Source organism: Nothoprocta perdicaria, unplaced genomic scaffold, assembly GCF_003342845.1.
Source record: "Nothoprocta perdicaria isolate Ctin4 unplaced genomic scaffold, notPer1 scaffold_11, whole genome shotgun sequence".
Classification (NCBI taxonomy): Eukaryota; Metazoa; Chordata; class Aves; order Tinamiformes; family Tinamidae; genus Nothoprocta; species Nothoprocta perdicaria.
This window is the reverse complement of record NW_020454205.1, coordinates 3,380,797-3,395,496: the sequence shown is the minus strand read 5'-3', so window position 1 is coordinate 3,395,496 and position 14,700 is coordinate 3,380,797.

The window sequence follows — 14,700 nt, the reverse complement described above, 5'->3', positions numbered from 1 at the left end:
TTTATGCTTTGCTTTTGTAAAATAAAGGAGAAGGGTTGCAAATTCTATTTAAAATTTGTAAAAGTTATAGTCAGAGAATACTCTCGAATTAGTGATCAGGATAAATGGACCAGTCTTCCTCAGCACAGCCTGACAGCACCACAAACCTGAACAGATGATCTTAGCAACAGAGGTGCTAGAGCAGCATCAGAGGCACAGCACAGGATGCACAAGCTCACATCAGTGCTCTTAGCTCTTTCTTTAACTCGGTTTTAGAGACTCAATACATCATCTCAAGACAAATTCCAAACTTTTCCTCTATGATCTTCAAGGAGATGTGGAGGTGCTCAGTATTTCAGAGCATCCTCCTCCTCTAGCAGTCCTAACAATTAAATCCACTGTCCCAAGTGCAGCCTCGTGGCTGAAAATGGCCTGTAGCCAGTTTCACTTACCTTGCTGGTCATTAGATAAGTGACCACCTCCTCAAAACATTTTTGTAGTACCTCCTGTGATCAGAGAACTGGGAATGAAGCAAACTGTGAGTAGAAGGTAAAGCTCCAATTTGTTACTATTTTTTTATTGACATGTTCATTCTGTTACAATCACATTACAGATTGCAGTGTTAGCAATGATGCCAACGCAGGCAATGACCTCGCTGAACAGATTATATCTTCACTACAGTTAGGTTAGCAGCCTAAATCCTTGCCTGGATTCTTTTGCTGAATACTTCTTCATTCTTTTCCACTAGTTTGTGTCTGTGAAGATAAAGGTAAAGACATTGTTGACTGTGAAAGTTTTTAACATTAATAGATAGCAGATGCAGCCAGCAGTTACAGAAGCAGGCCAATCTGTGCTTCCATGTTATCAGGGTAACTTTCCTAGGTACTAGTTGATATTTGCTTAGAGATTCAGCATGAAAGCACCTGGAGTTGAGCTGAAGCAAGGACAGATAAACTTCTGTGTATTAGCTAATTCTTGGGCACTGTCAGAAATCCTGGCGAAATCAACGTGTTTTTACTTGCAAAGGGCCTGTGTGTGCTCCCAGAGCGCTGTATCCTACAGTCGCAGCTACAATCACACACATTTCGTGTGTGTAACAGGCTGACAGGCCCCAAACAACAGTGAGCAGCACAGAGATGTAAATGGGACAGAACACACACAGGAAGACTTTTAAAAAAATGTAATCTAACATTTTTATATTGGCTCTAGTTATGCTCTGTTACGTCTCTGCACACTAATGACCTACCTCAGGTTAATATTTTCATCATACAGAGAAGCTTCGGTTATCTGGTGTTTTTCTTCAACTGATGCTATTCTCTGCTTGATATTTCTCTCCAGCAGCAGATTTTTTGTTTTCTTGATAGGAAGAGAGAAACACAGTTAGTTTTCTTCATTGCAAAGAAGAATTTTCCCAGCTAGAAAATATGAGACAGCAGCAGCAAACAGCAGAACTTAACTGGTGACGGACAAGTTTTATCAAATACAACTTGTCCTCCTTAGCCTCCACTGGTCCTTTCTTTTGTGATTTTAGAGGAACAGATTGTTAGAAGTGACAAACCAGAATAGCCTAAATTTCACAGCAAGTTAAGACATTTCTTTTTCGGTACATACTTATTCACAGTTAACATCATAGTAATTCAACACCAGGTAGAGTACTACAATCTCTTATCCCAACATGCAGCTTTCTAATAGGTAGTGGGGGACCAAATGCTTCTCTAGTCTCACAGTCTTTCCTCTTTTTGACAGACTTCTCGGAGGAAATCAGCTTTCTGGCAATATGACAAATAGGCTACACATTGAAATGGAAAAAGTGATATACAGGGAAAGCAGAATGGAGTCAGTCCAAAGGAAGCAAATGTTGGCATTGCAACAACTTCCAGGATTTCCAGGAACAGGATAAATGCGCTTATGCTATAGTGGCTGCAGATGCCACAGGAGGAGGAGTCAGGTATTTTTCAAGTGTACTGAGCTGCAGGTAAAGCCTTAAAATATAGTGCAGACATCCCAAGTAGCAACCTACCCATTACTCTGCTAGAAGTAACAGGGGTGATTGTGCAACTCACATTTCAGCCTTTTTAGTGCTGTGGATTTCTGCCTGTGGCCATCTACGCTGGCCTGCCTTGATCCTCTGCTAAGCAGAGAGTCAGGCACATCCCTTCCCAGTCTGACCATGAAGCCAGACACTGCCTTATGTTAAAGAGCAGTAACATTAACGCATCAGATGAAGGGAGCAATAACGTCTCAGTTGCCATTGTGTAACTTGTCTTCAATAGGAGAGGTATTTTGCACTAAAATTTAAAGCTATGAGCATCACAGTAGCTTCCCTCAGTCCAAAAACAGGAGGGGAGCCTCTGTAAATGCCCCTGCCCAAGCGTCACAGGGTGATCTCACATGCTTTCCCCACCTGTCTTTGAAGCTCACTCTGGGCATCCTGCAGACTGGTCGTAACAGCTTCAAGTTTCTCCTCTTTCTTCTTGAGATCGGTCTCCAGTTGCTGCAGCGTCACACAGATGTCATGGGTGGCCGTGTCAGCACCCAGGCCCCTCTCCAGCATCCTCCCACCCCTCCCTCCCTCAGGGGCTGCAGGAACCAGCCACACAGTCTCACCCCCACAAGGCTGGATTAGCTCCTAGACTTAACACTTCACGTTGTCTCTTTTGCTAGCTTGGCTAGGTAGGCGCACAACATAGCTTCCAGCATGAGTGTTTAATTACTCACACACAGTGCAGGAAGTGCTAAAAATCTTAGCTCAAGGCGGAGGAGAGGGCAGAAGGCTGCTCTTCCTTCCGCTGATGGAAAATTATTTTATTACAGCAGCATGTAATTTGTTGCATAATGTCTTTAACAATAACCCACACTTAAGGTAGCTAAAAAGCAAGTCATTTAAGCCAAAATCTATTCTATGCCTGTGGGTGCTTTCCAAGGCCTGGGCATGTTAAGAGCTCTAGGGACCTGGCCCTGCTGTGCTGCCTGGGAAGGTCAAGCTTGAAAGCCCCTTACCCAGTATCACATCATGCACATTCTTCAAGCCAAGGGAGCCCCACTCGCACCCACACCACACGCGCTCTCTCCCTCTGCAGCCAAACTTGCCTCTCTGCACTTCTGCAACTCTGTTATTTTCTCCAAGTTTTCTTCATTCTGTTTCATAAAAAGCTGGAAAAAAAAGTCATTTTACAAAGGGTGTGTTCAGTTTTGTCACATGAAGTCATCTGCTGTCAACCACACAAAATTCAAGGTGCTTGAACAGTCCAACTGCACCGAGATGCTTGGCTAAGGGGGCACAGCCTGCAGCAGCCTGTTGTCTGTACTCGTAGCCCCAGGGTTCAACTTCCAGGTGTACAAAGGGATCTAGGAGTATAGAGGGGTAAATCGGCAGGTTCCCAGGAACCCGTTAGCAGCAGGAGCCTGGATACTGAAGACATTTGTAGCTTGTGGATCCTAAGTTGAGAAACATGCTCCTCCAGGCACCCCTTCACTCCTGAATGCTTAAATAGAAGACCCAGATCTGCACCACTGCTGGGAAATGTGGGGCCCTGCGAACAAGCACTTTACAGACCACTGACTTGCAACGTGCTGAGCACGGCTGTGCTTCTGGTCACAGTCACAGCATACACCTTATGCTGCATTTGAATGTGGCCTTATTTCTCCAGGTCTAGTCACCTCTTTCTCCTGCTGGAAACATTTCTCCATTGTAGAGTTTTTGTCTTGAAGAAGCTTTGATAATTCCTGAAGTTCCTTCTTAAATTTATTTGTAAGCACTTGCTCTGTGGAAAGACACACACTGAGGTCTCTCAAGCATTCCCAGGTCTGTGCAAGGAATTAAGACATACGGGACAATGTGGCATTTTATCCCAGATTTTCTACCATAACTCTGTACTAACAATATTTTTGTAGCTCAATGTAGCATCAAGTGGCAGGAAATGAAGACCTAACAAATGCTAAGTCCATCCTATAAGCAGCTGTCACCTACACACTCACATAGTCTGTATTACTGCCTCCCAAAACACATTCCTCTTCTTCCTCTGGGATTTCTCCTTTGTGTGGTGACCCTGGTGCAGTCACTGCAAACCTTGTGATCGTGGTGTGTACAAAAACACAGCATATCTCACTGCTGGGCCACAAGAGGACTAGCAGGAACATGATGAAGGCACTGCTCTAACTGGTTACAGTCTCTTAAATGTCGTTATTCTAGGGGAGTTTCTAGCCCCAGAAAGCTTGATTAAAAAGAAGTTTCATTTCACTAAATTTCAAAGCACAGTTATTCTTTGATATCAGTTTACTACCCTGAGTCAGTCTCAGCATGAGATCCCATCAGGCAACCTGCGCCTGCAGATACAAGCTCCCTCTTTACTCACTTTGCTGTAAGAGGGCTCTCTCCCACTCAATCTTCTCACTTTTCTTCCATTCTGCCTCTCTCCTGAGCCACTTCTCCTCCATCTCATCAGCAATGCTGCTCTGCACAGAGGACAAAACTGAAAGAAAACAGCCATGCATACAGACCAAGAGACCCTCGAACCACCCGCACCAAGCTACAAACACAGCCCCTAGCTCTTGCCATTCCCACATCAGAAAACTCTTCTTAAGATTGCCCTTAGGAGCAACAGTAGAAGCAGTTGTCTTCATGGAAGAGCCCCTACTACTCTACTGCAGAGGTGAAAGAAAATTATTAAATGCCAAATCACCGGCTTCGTAACATCTTACTGCTGCCTCTGTAAGACAAACTCTGCTGTGTTGTTCACAAGGGTTTGTATCCCCCTCCCAGATTTCACTTCAACCAAAAAAAAGTCCCCTGTGCCCAAGGCTCCCTGCCTACATATGGAGTCTATGCATCCACTGCTTTGCCATTAAGCAAAATACGGAATTGAGTGTCATCCAGTTTCAAATAGGACCACAGGAGAGAAAACACCCTTACCTTATATAACTGGAATGCATTCTTCAGCAGCCTATACTCTTTTTTTTGCTCCTCTGAGAAAGGAGGTCAGAAATATTCAGTTAACAGGAAAATGTTAAAGTTTAGAATTTCATTAACATCTTACTCCACACCTTGCAGGGCAGATCTTTGCTATTTGACTTCATATTATTGGTAGAATCTAGAGTGGTAGAAATCTAGTCAGTTGAAAGGAGAATCATGACTTTGATTATGGCAATACGAACTCTGTTGGATCAGGTATTTTGTATTTTGTCTGGACATGTCACCTAAATACATCCATTTCAGAAGGAAAGGCAGTCACAGCTCATACAGCTAAGGAGTAACTACTAACTAAGTAGTAGTTGTCATGACAACCAATGATTAAAATATGCTTAATTAAAATAAGAAACACTGTTGATCATACCAGCCTTCCCCAGAAATTGGTATCTTTCTAAAGGTAGCTCACTACACAGGAAATCCAGTGAATCTGTAGCAATTTCTGATTCCAGCCTACTTAACTCCACCTCATCCCTAGATACTACTTTAACCTGTACCTAATCAATATAACAATGTCAATGCACTGACTCCTCAAAGGAATGCCTTTCCATTATGTCCAGAGCTTTCTCCTTAAGAATTTTGCCTCTTCCCATAGTGACTGTGTTGACAGTTTCTTCTCAATTTTTCCCCAATTACTAAGTAGAGGAAAGGAAAATTGTTTTAAGTATGTTAAAAGATGAGGAACCTTCACAGACCCTTCCAGAAGTATCTGATCTCAGATTGTGCTGTCTTTCTCAGTCCAGGGAGATGAGTGTAGGAACAGATTCTGTGATAATTTAACAATCTAAACCCCTAGTGATGAACACAGTCACATCATACTGCACAAAAGCTGCCAATACCCAGTTTTTCTTCTGCAGCTGCTCTCTCAAGCTCCAGTAGCTTCCGGAAATTTTCTTGCAAGTCTGTAATTTCTAATTTGTGAGCTTCTTGAAGTGAGCTGTGGAAGCAACGCATAAGGACAACACGTGTGTCTGGGCTCTCCGCAGCACCGCGCTCGCCTCTTGTCTCCTTCTACCACTAATGCTGAGATGACAAAGAACTTGTCAAGGGACACAGCCATTGCTGCACTTTTATACCTGCAGGAATTTGCCTTTTTGTCTAATGACTCATTTGGGATAAAAAGCATTTGGCAGCCCTGTAAGCACAAGGATGTTTTCTTTGCTAGCTTGAAATGCATCAGAACTTGTGAGGTAAGAACTTGCTATAGGCAGGGTTGTTGTAGAAGGTGGTGTAAAATTACTTTACTAAAACCCTCAGAACGACCCCACATTTCTGAAACACTCAAACTAGTGACAGAGAATTTTTAATAATTTTTTCTAATACCACTTCAGGGAGAGAGGGTGAGGAGACAGCCCCAGTTTATGGGTTAGAGGGTTGGTGAGCACAGCCCTGCTCAGAGAAGCCTGTCCTCACTCCCTCAAGGTCCAGGGCTCCTGTTGTGCAGAACTGCCAAGTTTCATTTTCTCATCACCTGTTCACAGACTTTGGGCTAATCTGACAACATCTTTTCTCCTCAAACATCGAAGTGGCATCCTGAACAACTGTGTTAAAATAGGAACCAATGAAAGCATCACATTGTTTTTTGCTATATTAATGCCTCCACCCTTCCCAACAAAAAACACCATACCACATATATAAATCTCTCCTAAATTGCCATCTTACTCAAAACCACAAGAGACTGAGATTCTGGTGCTGTTCATGCTTGCAAATAACAGAATTTGTACCTGATCTTACGCTCATACTCCTTTCGTATCTCCTCACATTTTTCTTCCATCTCCTTTTCCATCTGCAAAGAAGAGATGTTCATGAGCCATGAGCGAAATAAAAGAGAAAGGGGATTTTCATCTTTCCCATTCATTTGAAAATTTCTGCTATAAGCACAACTTCACTTGGGTTATCCAAAGCTGTTCACTGAGAGCTCAACTGCGAGACATACAGTAACCTTCAAATAGAGACATCAACCAAAAATCACTGCAAAAGCTTTTGTATTTACTTCTCCATTATACAAAATGCTCTTAAGTGCCATTGATCTTGACAGATTGGCAAAAAATCATTTATCAGTGCCAACATCTAAAAAGCAAGCAACAAAACAGCTCAAGGCACTTCCAAGTCTCATCTGCACAGCAGAATCGCTCTGGAATTCTTCAGGACCACCCTTGATTTGGGTGCTCCATTGGGGCCATTCCCCAGGATGCTGCTATTTCCCATGCACATTCAGAGCACCAAGGCAAGAGCTGTCCAGGGTTGCTGGCTCCCAGCTCTCTGCCCCAGAAAACCCTTCCTTTCCTGGTGGGAGCCCAGCTGGCTGGGCACATGCTCAGCAATCCCTTGCTCCTGATCCTGAGAAAGGGTCCAGCTAGTGTCTGAAGCCAAAGCAATCCTTTCCCTCCTGCCTGCCTCAGTTCAAAGTAATCTCTTTAATCAAGGCATGGGAAAACAAAGGACTTGCCTTGTTCTGTGAGACCTTATAATCCCTGTGCATTTGCTCCATCATGTCTGTCATCTCAGTGATCTCTTCCTGCAAGTCAGTGACAATACCATTCCTGCAAAGGAATCACACACAGGCCTCTGCACCCATTAGCTGGTGCTTCTTCCCCATCCCTTCTTCTGAAAGGGATATTTTCATGCAGAGCACATTTTGATAACATTAGGAAAGCAGAAAGCAATTTTCCAAGCAAAATACTAAACTAGATGCCTAAAGAAAGGAAAGGAAAAAAAAAAAAAAAAAAAAAANAAAAAAAAAAAAAAAAGACAACACAAACTGTATCAATAAAAATAGAGAGGAGTAAAGCCTATACTTTTTTTGACTCTGACTGTAGAGCCTATAGCTAATACTCACGTCTCATTTTCCTCTGAAGAACTGCAAAAGAATAACAGAAGCAATCATCATTAAAGGCTGCGGAAGATGTACATTACATACAAGTAGTATGCTACTGATGGACACGCTTTCAAACCTTGTTTTTGCTTCACCCCCACATGGCAGCAAACTGGCAGGACTATGCTTTGCCTTTGCGGCACAGCTCACACACAGAGCACATGTTAGAAAGAGGACATGGAGCCACCAGAAGACGACATTCCCTACGGTGACTTTCTGGCATTTGGGCTGTGAAAGGGAGACCATCACGGCTGGGTGGTACTGGAGGCCACTCAGGCCAGGCAGCGCAGTCCCCACCAGCCTTGCCCTTCTGCGCTCGCAGCCGTGGGGACGCTGCGCGTGCCAACGTGTCCAAGCTTCACTCAGGTGAGCCAAAGATCGAGAGGGAGAAGCGGGTGACCCTGGCTTTGCTATAGGAATTTTGGTGGCATTAGTCCCAGCATACCAAGGGAAAGGGAAAAAGGCCAAAAGGGAAAGCTCAGATGCCGAGTTTCCCTTAACTCCTACCAGAATCCGACCTCACCTCTGCTCTGCAGTGGCAAAGATCAATGAGATGGGAGAAAGCCCCGCTGCATTTCAGCTCGCAGTCACCAGGGGAATGTCCCCTGGCTCAAACCTGCCCAATTTCACAAGCTTTTTTCTTATGCATGGCCATGGCAGGGACAAGAAGGGGTGCAAGCTGACAGCAGCTGACTCTCAAAATGATCCTCCTAGACACACATTTCAATGTTACCATGGAGTGACAGGTGAAGGTTCTTCATCCACAGATGATTTTCTGTCAAAAAATTTATCCTCTAGGAATACAGAGAGATGGTCTTTTGCCCGTACAAACTTGTAGCCAGGTGCAATTTCCACAACCTTTTCCTCAGCCTGGGGAATGAAGAAAATAAAAACAGCAGCTAGACCTCTTGAATCCTATGTGCTAGACTCCAGTTGTTAATGTTCCTTTCAGCAATGGAACATTGCTGTTCCCCCAGCAATGGGGAATGGGAGTTAATATTGGTAAACGTGACATTCAACCTTCAAGCTGAAAATCACATCTAAGCCCTCAGGAGCAGTAAATAAATAAATAAATGGAAACTCATCATTCTTTTCAGAAATTATTCAGCTGCACCTGGGTGACACTGTGAAGATTTCTATGTCCTGGTGTTAGGCCCAAAGACAAGACCAGCAACACCTCAGCAAGATAGAGTATTTTGTACTAGATTTAGTCTCTGCCACAGACCGAATTTCTATATACCACAAATATATTTGATTAATTTGTCTGCTTCTCTCTCATGCTTTGTTAGGAAGGAGAATGGCAGAGTCCCAAATAAAGCAGGACAAATCAGAAGCTGAAGGATATTCCCAGGAACCACTCAAATGGGATACAAAACAGGGCACAAGTGCAACCTACATCACAGCTGGAGCTACAACCTGCACAAGGTGACTTCTGCGCACCCACCTGCCTGGCAAAGAGCTCTTTCAGGTAACAATACTGTCTCATTCTGGGCTGCTTTGTGCTGCTGTACTCACGTGTGAAGCCCTTCTGCTTTTCTGCTGGTGGCTCTGCGTCCCAGCAGTGGCTGCAGCTCTGCAAGGGAAGAGCTCGGGGTTGCAGACAGGCAGAAGCAGCTTTGTGACTGTCTGTGCAAGTGTCAGAACCATGAGCCTGTGGCTGGAATAAAGCCCTCTGTGGTGCCAGGTCACGCGACCAGCTACAGCACAGGAGCTTTACAAGGCTAGGGGTATGATTTATTTTAATAATTTTATCTATGGAGTTTTGGCCATCAGCAATTTAAGCAAAATCATTTAATACAACTTGAAGATAAACAGGAAAATAACAAACAAACAGCAACAAGAAAATTTCATGTCTGGAATGAGGCAAGTGCTCCATTCCTCTCTGTCACCAGCAGGATGCCAGTGACTATTTAGGGAACATGAATTTAGAGGAGTCTGCAAGGGGAGAGGACTGATCATAAGGCAGCAGATGATCCTGAAGTCGTCGGTGCCGCAGCTCACCCATATGCGCCGTCAGTGCTCAGAGAGCTGACAACACATGACTTGCTCGCCAGCTCCGTAACAAAACCTCCATTAAGCCACAGTACAAAAGAACTTAGCCAAAGGCATTTTGTATGGGACATGTTCTAAGGCAGCAAGATGAGAGAGAGATTTCAGGAGCCTTGAATAATTACTGAGAGTCACCTGTGAGGACAGAGCGGTTCCCCCCAGCCTCATTGCATGTCACTCTCATGCCAGGGCTTTCTGCTTACTTGGAGCTATTTCCCTGGAAGAACCTTTCACAGAGGTTACAGCTATTAACAGGTACCAAGGGAGGTGCCTTAGGGTGAAGAGAGGCAGCCCTTCCACGTGGCACCTCCATTTTAAGCAGGCTTCCAGGTACTAAAGTCAACCGCAGGCTTTCTAAGGAAGGCTGTAAGTTGTGGAGAGGTGTAAAATTCCTATTATTTTCAACCAATAATGGGAATATAGGGTTTTGTCTTTTGTACTGAAGCGTCTTTCCTCTTTTAAGCATATACTTACTTAGACATCCTGGAAGGTTTTGTACCAAAATTATTTTGACTTTCTACAGTTCTTAGCGAAGAGTACCTGATTTTAAAACAAGCAACAGAGTTGTTAGTGTTATGGAGAACTCACAATTCCTGGTTTTATATTGACAATCTTTTGTCAGTTTCTTTCAAATGATGCAAGTTCTCTTTATCTTTAAAAACCTGTACACAATAGCTATAATGCTACTCAGATACTTGACCTGACGCAATGACAGCAAAAAAGCTTAGGTCACCACCTAGCATGGAGCTTATAGGGCAATCCCATAACAATCATAGGGTAAAATTATTCAAGCTTTTTACATTTTTCTATACATGATACATCAACATGAATACTCAATGATATACAACTGATATGAAGTGTCTGTAACAACTGTAACACACCCAGGCATATCATTACTCTTTTAATTATATGTCACTATATACACAAACCTCAAATCAGAAACTGAGAAGAGCTGAAAGACAAGATTTGAGAACAGCATATATCGAGAACTTGAGAGTCCTCTTCCCTCTCATGCAGATCTGTCTTCCTTACCTTGCTCTGCAGTTCTTTGCATCTACCAGGGATTTGATAAATCTCTTACCACTTTTGTTGCAGGGATCCTGGTAAAGCACAGAATGTAAAGGGAGTCATGGCTGCCCACTAGAAACACTGTTCAAAGTGCTGAAAGGCAAGCGCAGAAGATGCAGTCAGATTTACTGTTAAGCCTTTGGTGCAGGGAACATGTTCCGCTCTGTTCTCTTATGAAGCCATTAAGAAGTATGGTACTGAGGGTGATAAAAACAACCCACCCACAACAAGGCATTGCATATACATCTACAATTTTTATTTGAGTTCCCCAAGTGCTATGCATGCAAAATTTCTTCAAAATGTCTTCACACACACAGCAAAGGGTCTACTATGATGTTTGGGACTTTTTGTTAGGTACAAAATAATAGACTTACCTTTTCTGGACTATATGCACAACTATATTATCTTCTACTGTGCAGATATGCCTGTTGTCTAGATGTCTAGATGTTTGGTACAGACAGGCATATAGACCATGGTATGCAGGAACACATCAAGTGTTTTAAGGGCTCTGCAAGGAGCTGACTACGCTCCAGTGGTCATAAAAGTGAGCTACTTATCATTTACCAGTGCAGGTGATGCATCAAGAACACGGATTGAGATGATAGTTCAGATAACAATAATACTCTGCTTTAGCTGATTATGTTTCCTTAAACATGACCCTCAACTGACTTCAAAAAAAGCAAGCTGGAAAGGCAGCTCAGCTCATTACACAGTGAAACCTGCCCAGTTCTCCCTTCCCTGCACTCCTCAATACACAGAAATTCATTGAAACGTGAGAGCTGCAGGTGCCAAATAAGAAAAGTTTTATCCTGCAGTTTTACTGTAATCCCAGAAAGAGCGGGTGCGACTGTGGCAGGCGTCTCACAATATCCTCACCCTTCAGTCCTGCCCTGCTGAATCCAAGCTACTTTTAGCTGATCTCTTCAACCTCCTCACTCCCAGGAGAATCCCCCAAGCTTCCAACCTTTTCTGTTATCACAGCTGAAAGGCCAGGAGAAGAGGCTGACAACCCCCCCCCAGTTCTTACGCTTACTCCCCGCGCCCGGGCGCTTCAGGGGAGCCGGGATCCCAGCTGCTCCTCGGGCCTCTCCTCCCGCAGACCATGGGTTCTGGTCACCGCGGGAACGGCCGGCAGCCGGACGAGCTCCTGCCCGTTCCGCCTTGGAGACGGCGGCACTTTCCGAAGCTCACAACAAACACCAACAAATTCAGAAACGCACATCCTGCCAAGATGACGGGTTCTGTGCCGCAGAAGACACTTCTGCTTGGCGAACGGCACGGTGCCGCACCGGCGCTGCACGCGTTTGCCCCGAGTGCCTGTTCCCATAACTGCCAGGACGCTCTGCTGCCACGGACACCACGTGTCCCAGCTCCTCCATCCGCGGCCACCTGGTCAATGCCAGAAGGAGCACAAAAGCTATTGTTGCTCATGCTTTGCTTTTACAGAGCAAAAAACAAAACGCAACAGGAAGAGCACGGAGCCAGAAACCCCAGCTCCACCAATAGCTGAGGTTCCTCGGATCACACTTTGTCACCTGTGGCTGTAATGCTGCTCCATCACAGGACAAACACTTCTGTAACTTGTCTTTATCCTTAAGAATTAAAGCGGGTAACATGGGCTTTTGTTCTGAAATGACGCAAATAAAAATGCAAACACATTAACTACTCACATAAATACACTGATTATTAGGCAGCAGTGCAAGTCTTTCCATGCAGGAAAGGTAAGAAAGCCAAATAACTATAGGATACTTACCACAGAATAATGTTTTCTCATTCCCTGTGAACCATTACTTTGTTTTATTGTACTAATTGGTTTCTTGTACTAATGAAAGCAAGAACCTATCGGCAGCAAGCCAAGGTTGTTTGCAGGCTCCACTGAATGATGAACTTCTCAAACTGCAGCAGAAACAAGTCTTTAACTGCTGTTTTCCAATGTTAATCATCACATGTTTATACTGGACTTGAAGGCTGACTGCACCTCATATAGTGCATTTATACTACCTTTAATTGCTTGGATCTGAGCCCAACAACGAAGGGCCTGGCACAGTCTGATGAAAGTTTTAATCTATTTCTTAGACAGCTTTTACAACCTGTGCACAGGATACGAGGCACTAAATTTGTAGCTAATTTTTAACCGTGACTAATTTTAAGCTTATTAAAGAACACTGATGTATAGAAAATGACATCTAGAACAAACGACACAAGATGACCAGTATAATGAAAAAGGGCATGTTATACATTGTTTATTATCAAATTTACATTCCACCATGAAACAACAGTAGGTGCAAAAAGCAGATGAAAAAATACCAGGTTCCCAGACCATTTAAATATTGTGTGGTATCCCCTTGTGCAACAAGCCAAATGAGGCTCAAACCCAATTTCCTTGCTTTTCTTCTGCTTTTAGTTTACAGGAGACTTCCCACTTTATTGACCACGGGTATTTTGAGCATGCAGGTATCACTGAATTTATCCAAGTCAGTGAAACTATTATAGCTTTCTAGCTCTGTAGGCATAAAGTTAAATTTGTACCTAGTTTAAGCCATCTTAGAATTTGAGTGAAGATAAGTTCTTCGAGTATTTCTCAGTCACTTGAAAGTTTTGCATGCAGGGATAATCCCTCTCCTTGTATCTGTTTCTATTTTTTGGTTCTGCCCCGTACCTGCCAGTTAATGGAAACTTTTCCAAACCTCCCAGCCCTCTTTGCCCTCAACCAAGCCACACGGATCTGCATCGAAGGACCTGGTGCTGGATGTGGGCCATGCAGGCGCCTTTCCTCTGGGGCAGGAGGCAGCAGGAGCCACGCTGGCTGCACGCGCGCACACACACACACACACACAGCACAAGCCTATGAACGGTGCCCTCTTCCTCCTCCTTGCCTCGCGCCAAGGACCTGGTCACGCTTCACCCTACAAGCCGCTTTCAGGCCCATCCATAGCACAGACTGAGCCGAACCAGATTACGCTGTTAGGCGGTGGGATGTGGAAGTGTCCCAAAGACAAATGTGCTTCTCATTAATGTGCTTTTCTTTTTAATCAGGAGCCTGGTCTGCCAGAGGAATTCTGACTAAGTTGACTTGCTGTTTCTGCTGCGAACACACAATGATCCAATGGCTGGAGTTATTTAATGAAGTTGGTTAGGAACACAGTGGAATACCTCTGGAAGTTTAACCGTAAGTTACATGGTTCCTATAATAAGTGTCTATAAAATGGACATATGTTTGAGACATTATTTACTTCTCTGCTTAATGCCCTGTTCACTCATACCTGTTGTTTCCCAAGGAGCTGCAAATACACAGCAAATATCCAGCCCTTAGTTCACTGGAGAACAAAACACCACCCCTCCCTTCATTATTATACTTACTTAGCTCAGTAAAACCCTGTGTACAGCTAAGGAAGTACAAACATAGATACTTACAAGAAATTAAAGAAGAAACTAAAGTTTTCATTTAAAACAAAATTAACCCGTATATAGTATTTTAAATAAAATTCACCTTTTATAAGTGTAACATTTTGCTCAGAGAGCAAAAGGCAACTCCTGGATGTCTCTGTGCGCTGCTGACAGACAAGCTTCTGCTGAGAATCCTTGTGCAAGTTGGAAGTGGTTGCTCCTTTTCTTCTAGAAAATACTACTATATCACAAAGAGTTACCATAAGATCTAAAGGGCTGTAAAAGTAGAAAGGCCACATTATAAGTTACCTATAAACTGGTTTATGAGACTCTCCTTTCCTGCACTACTCCACACAACCCTGTGCCAACAAGGGCC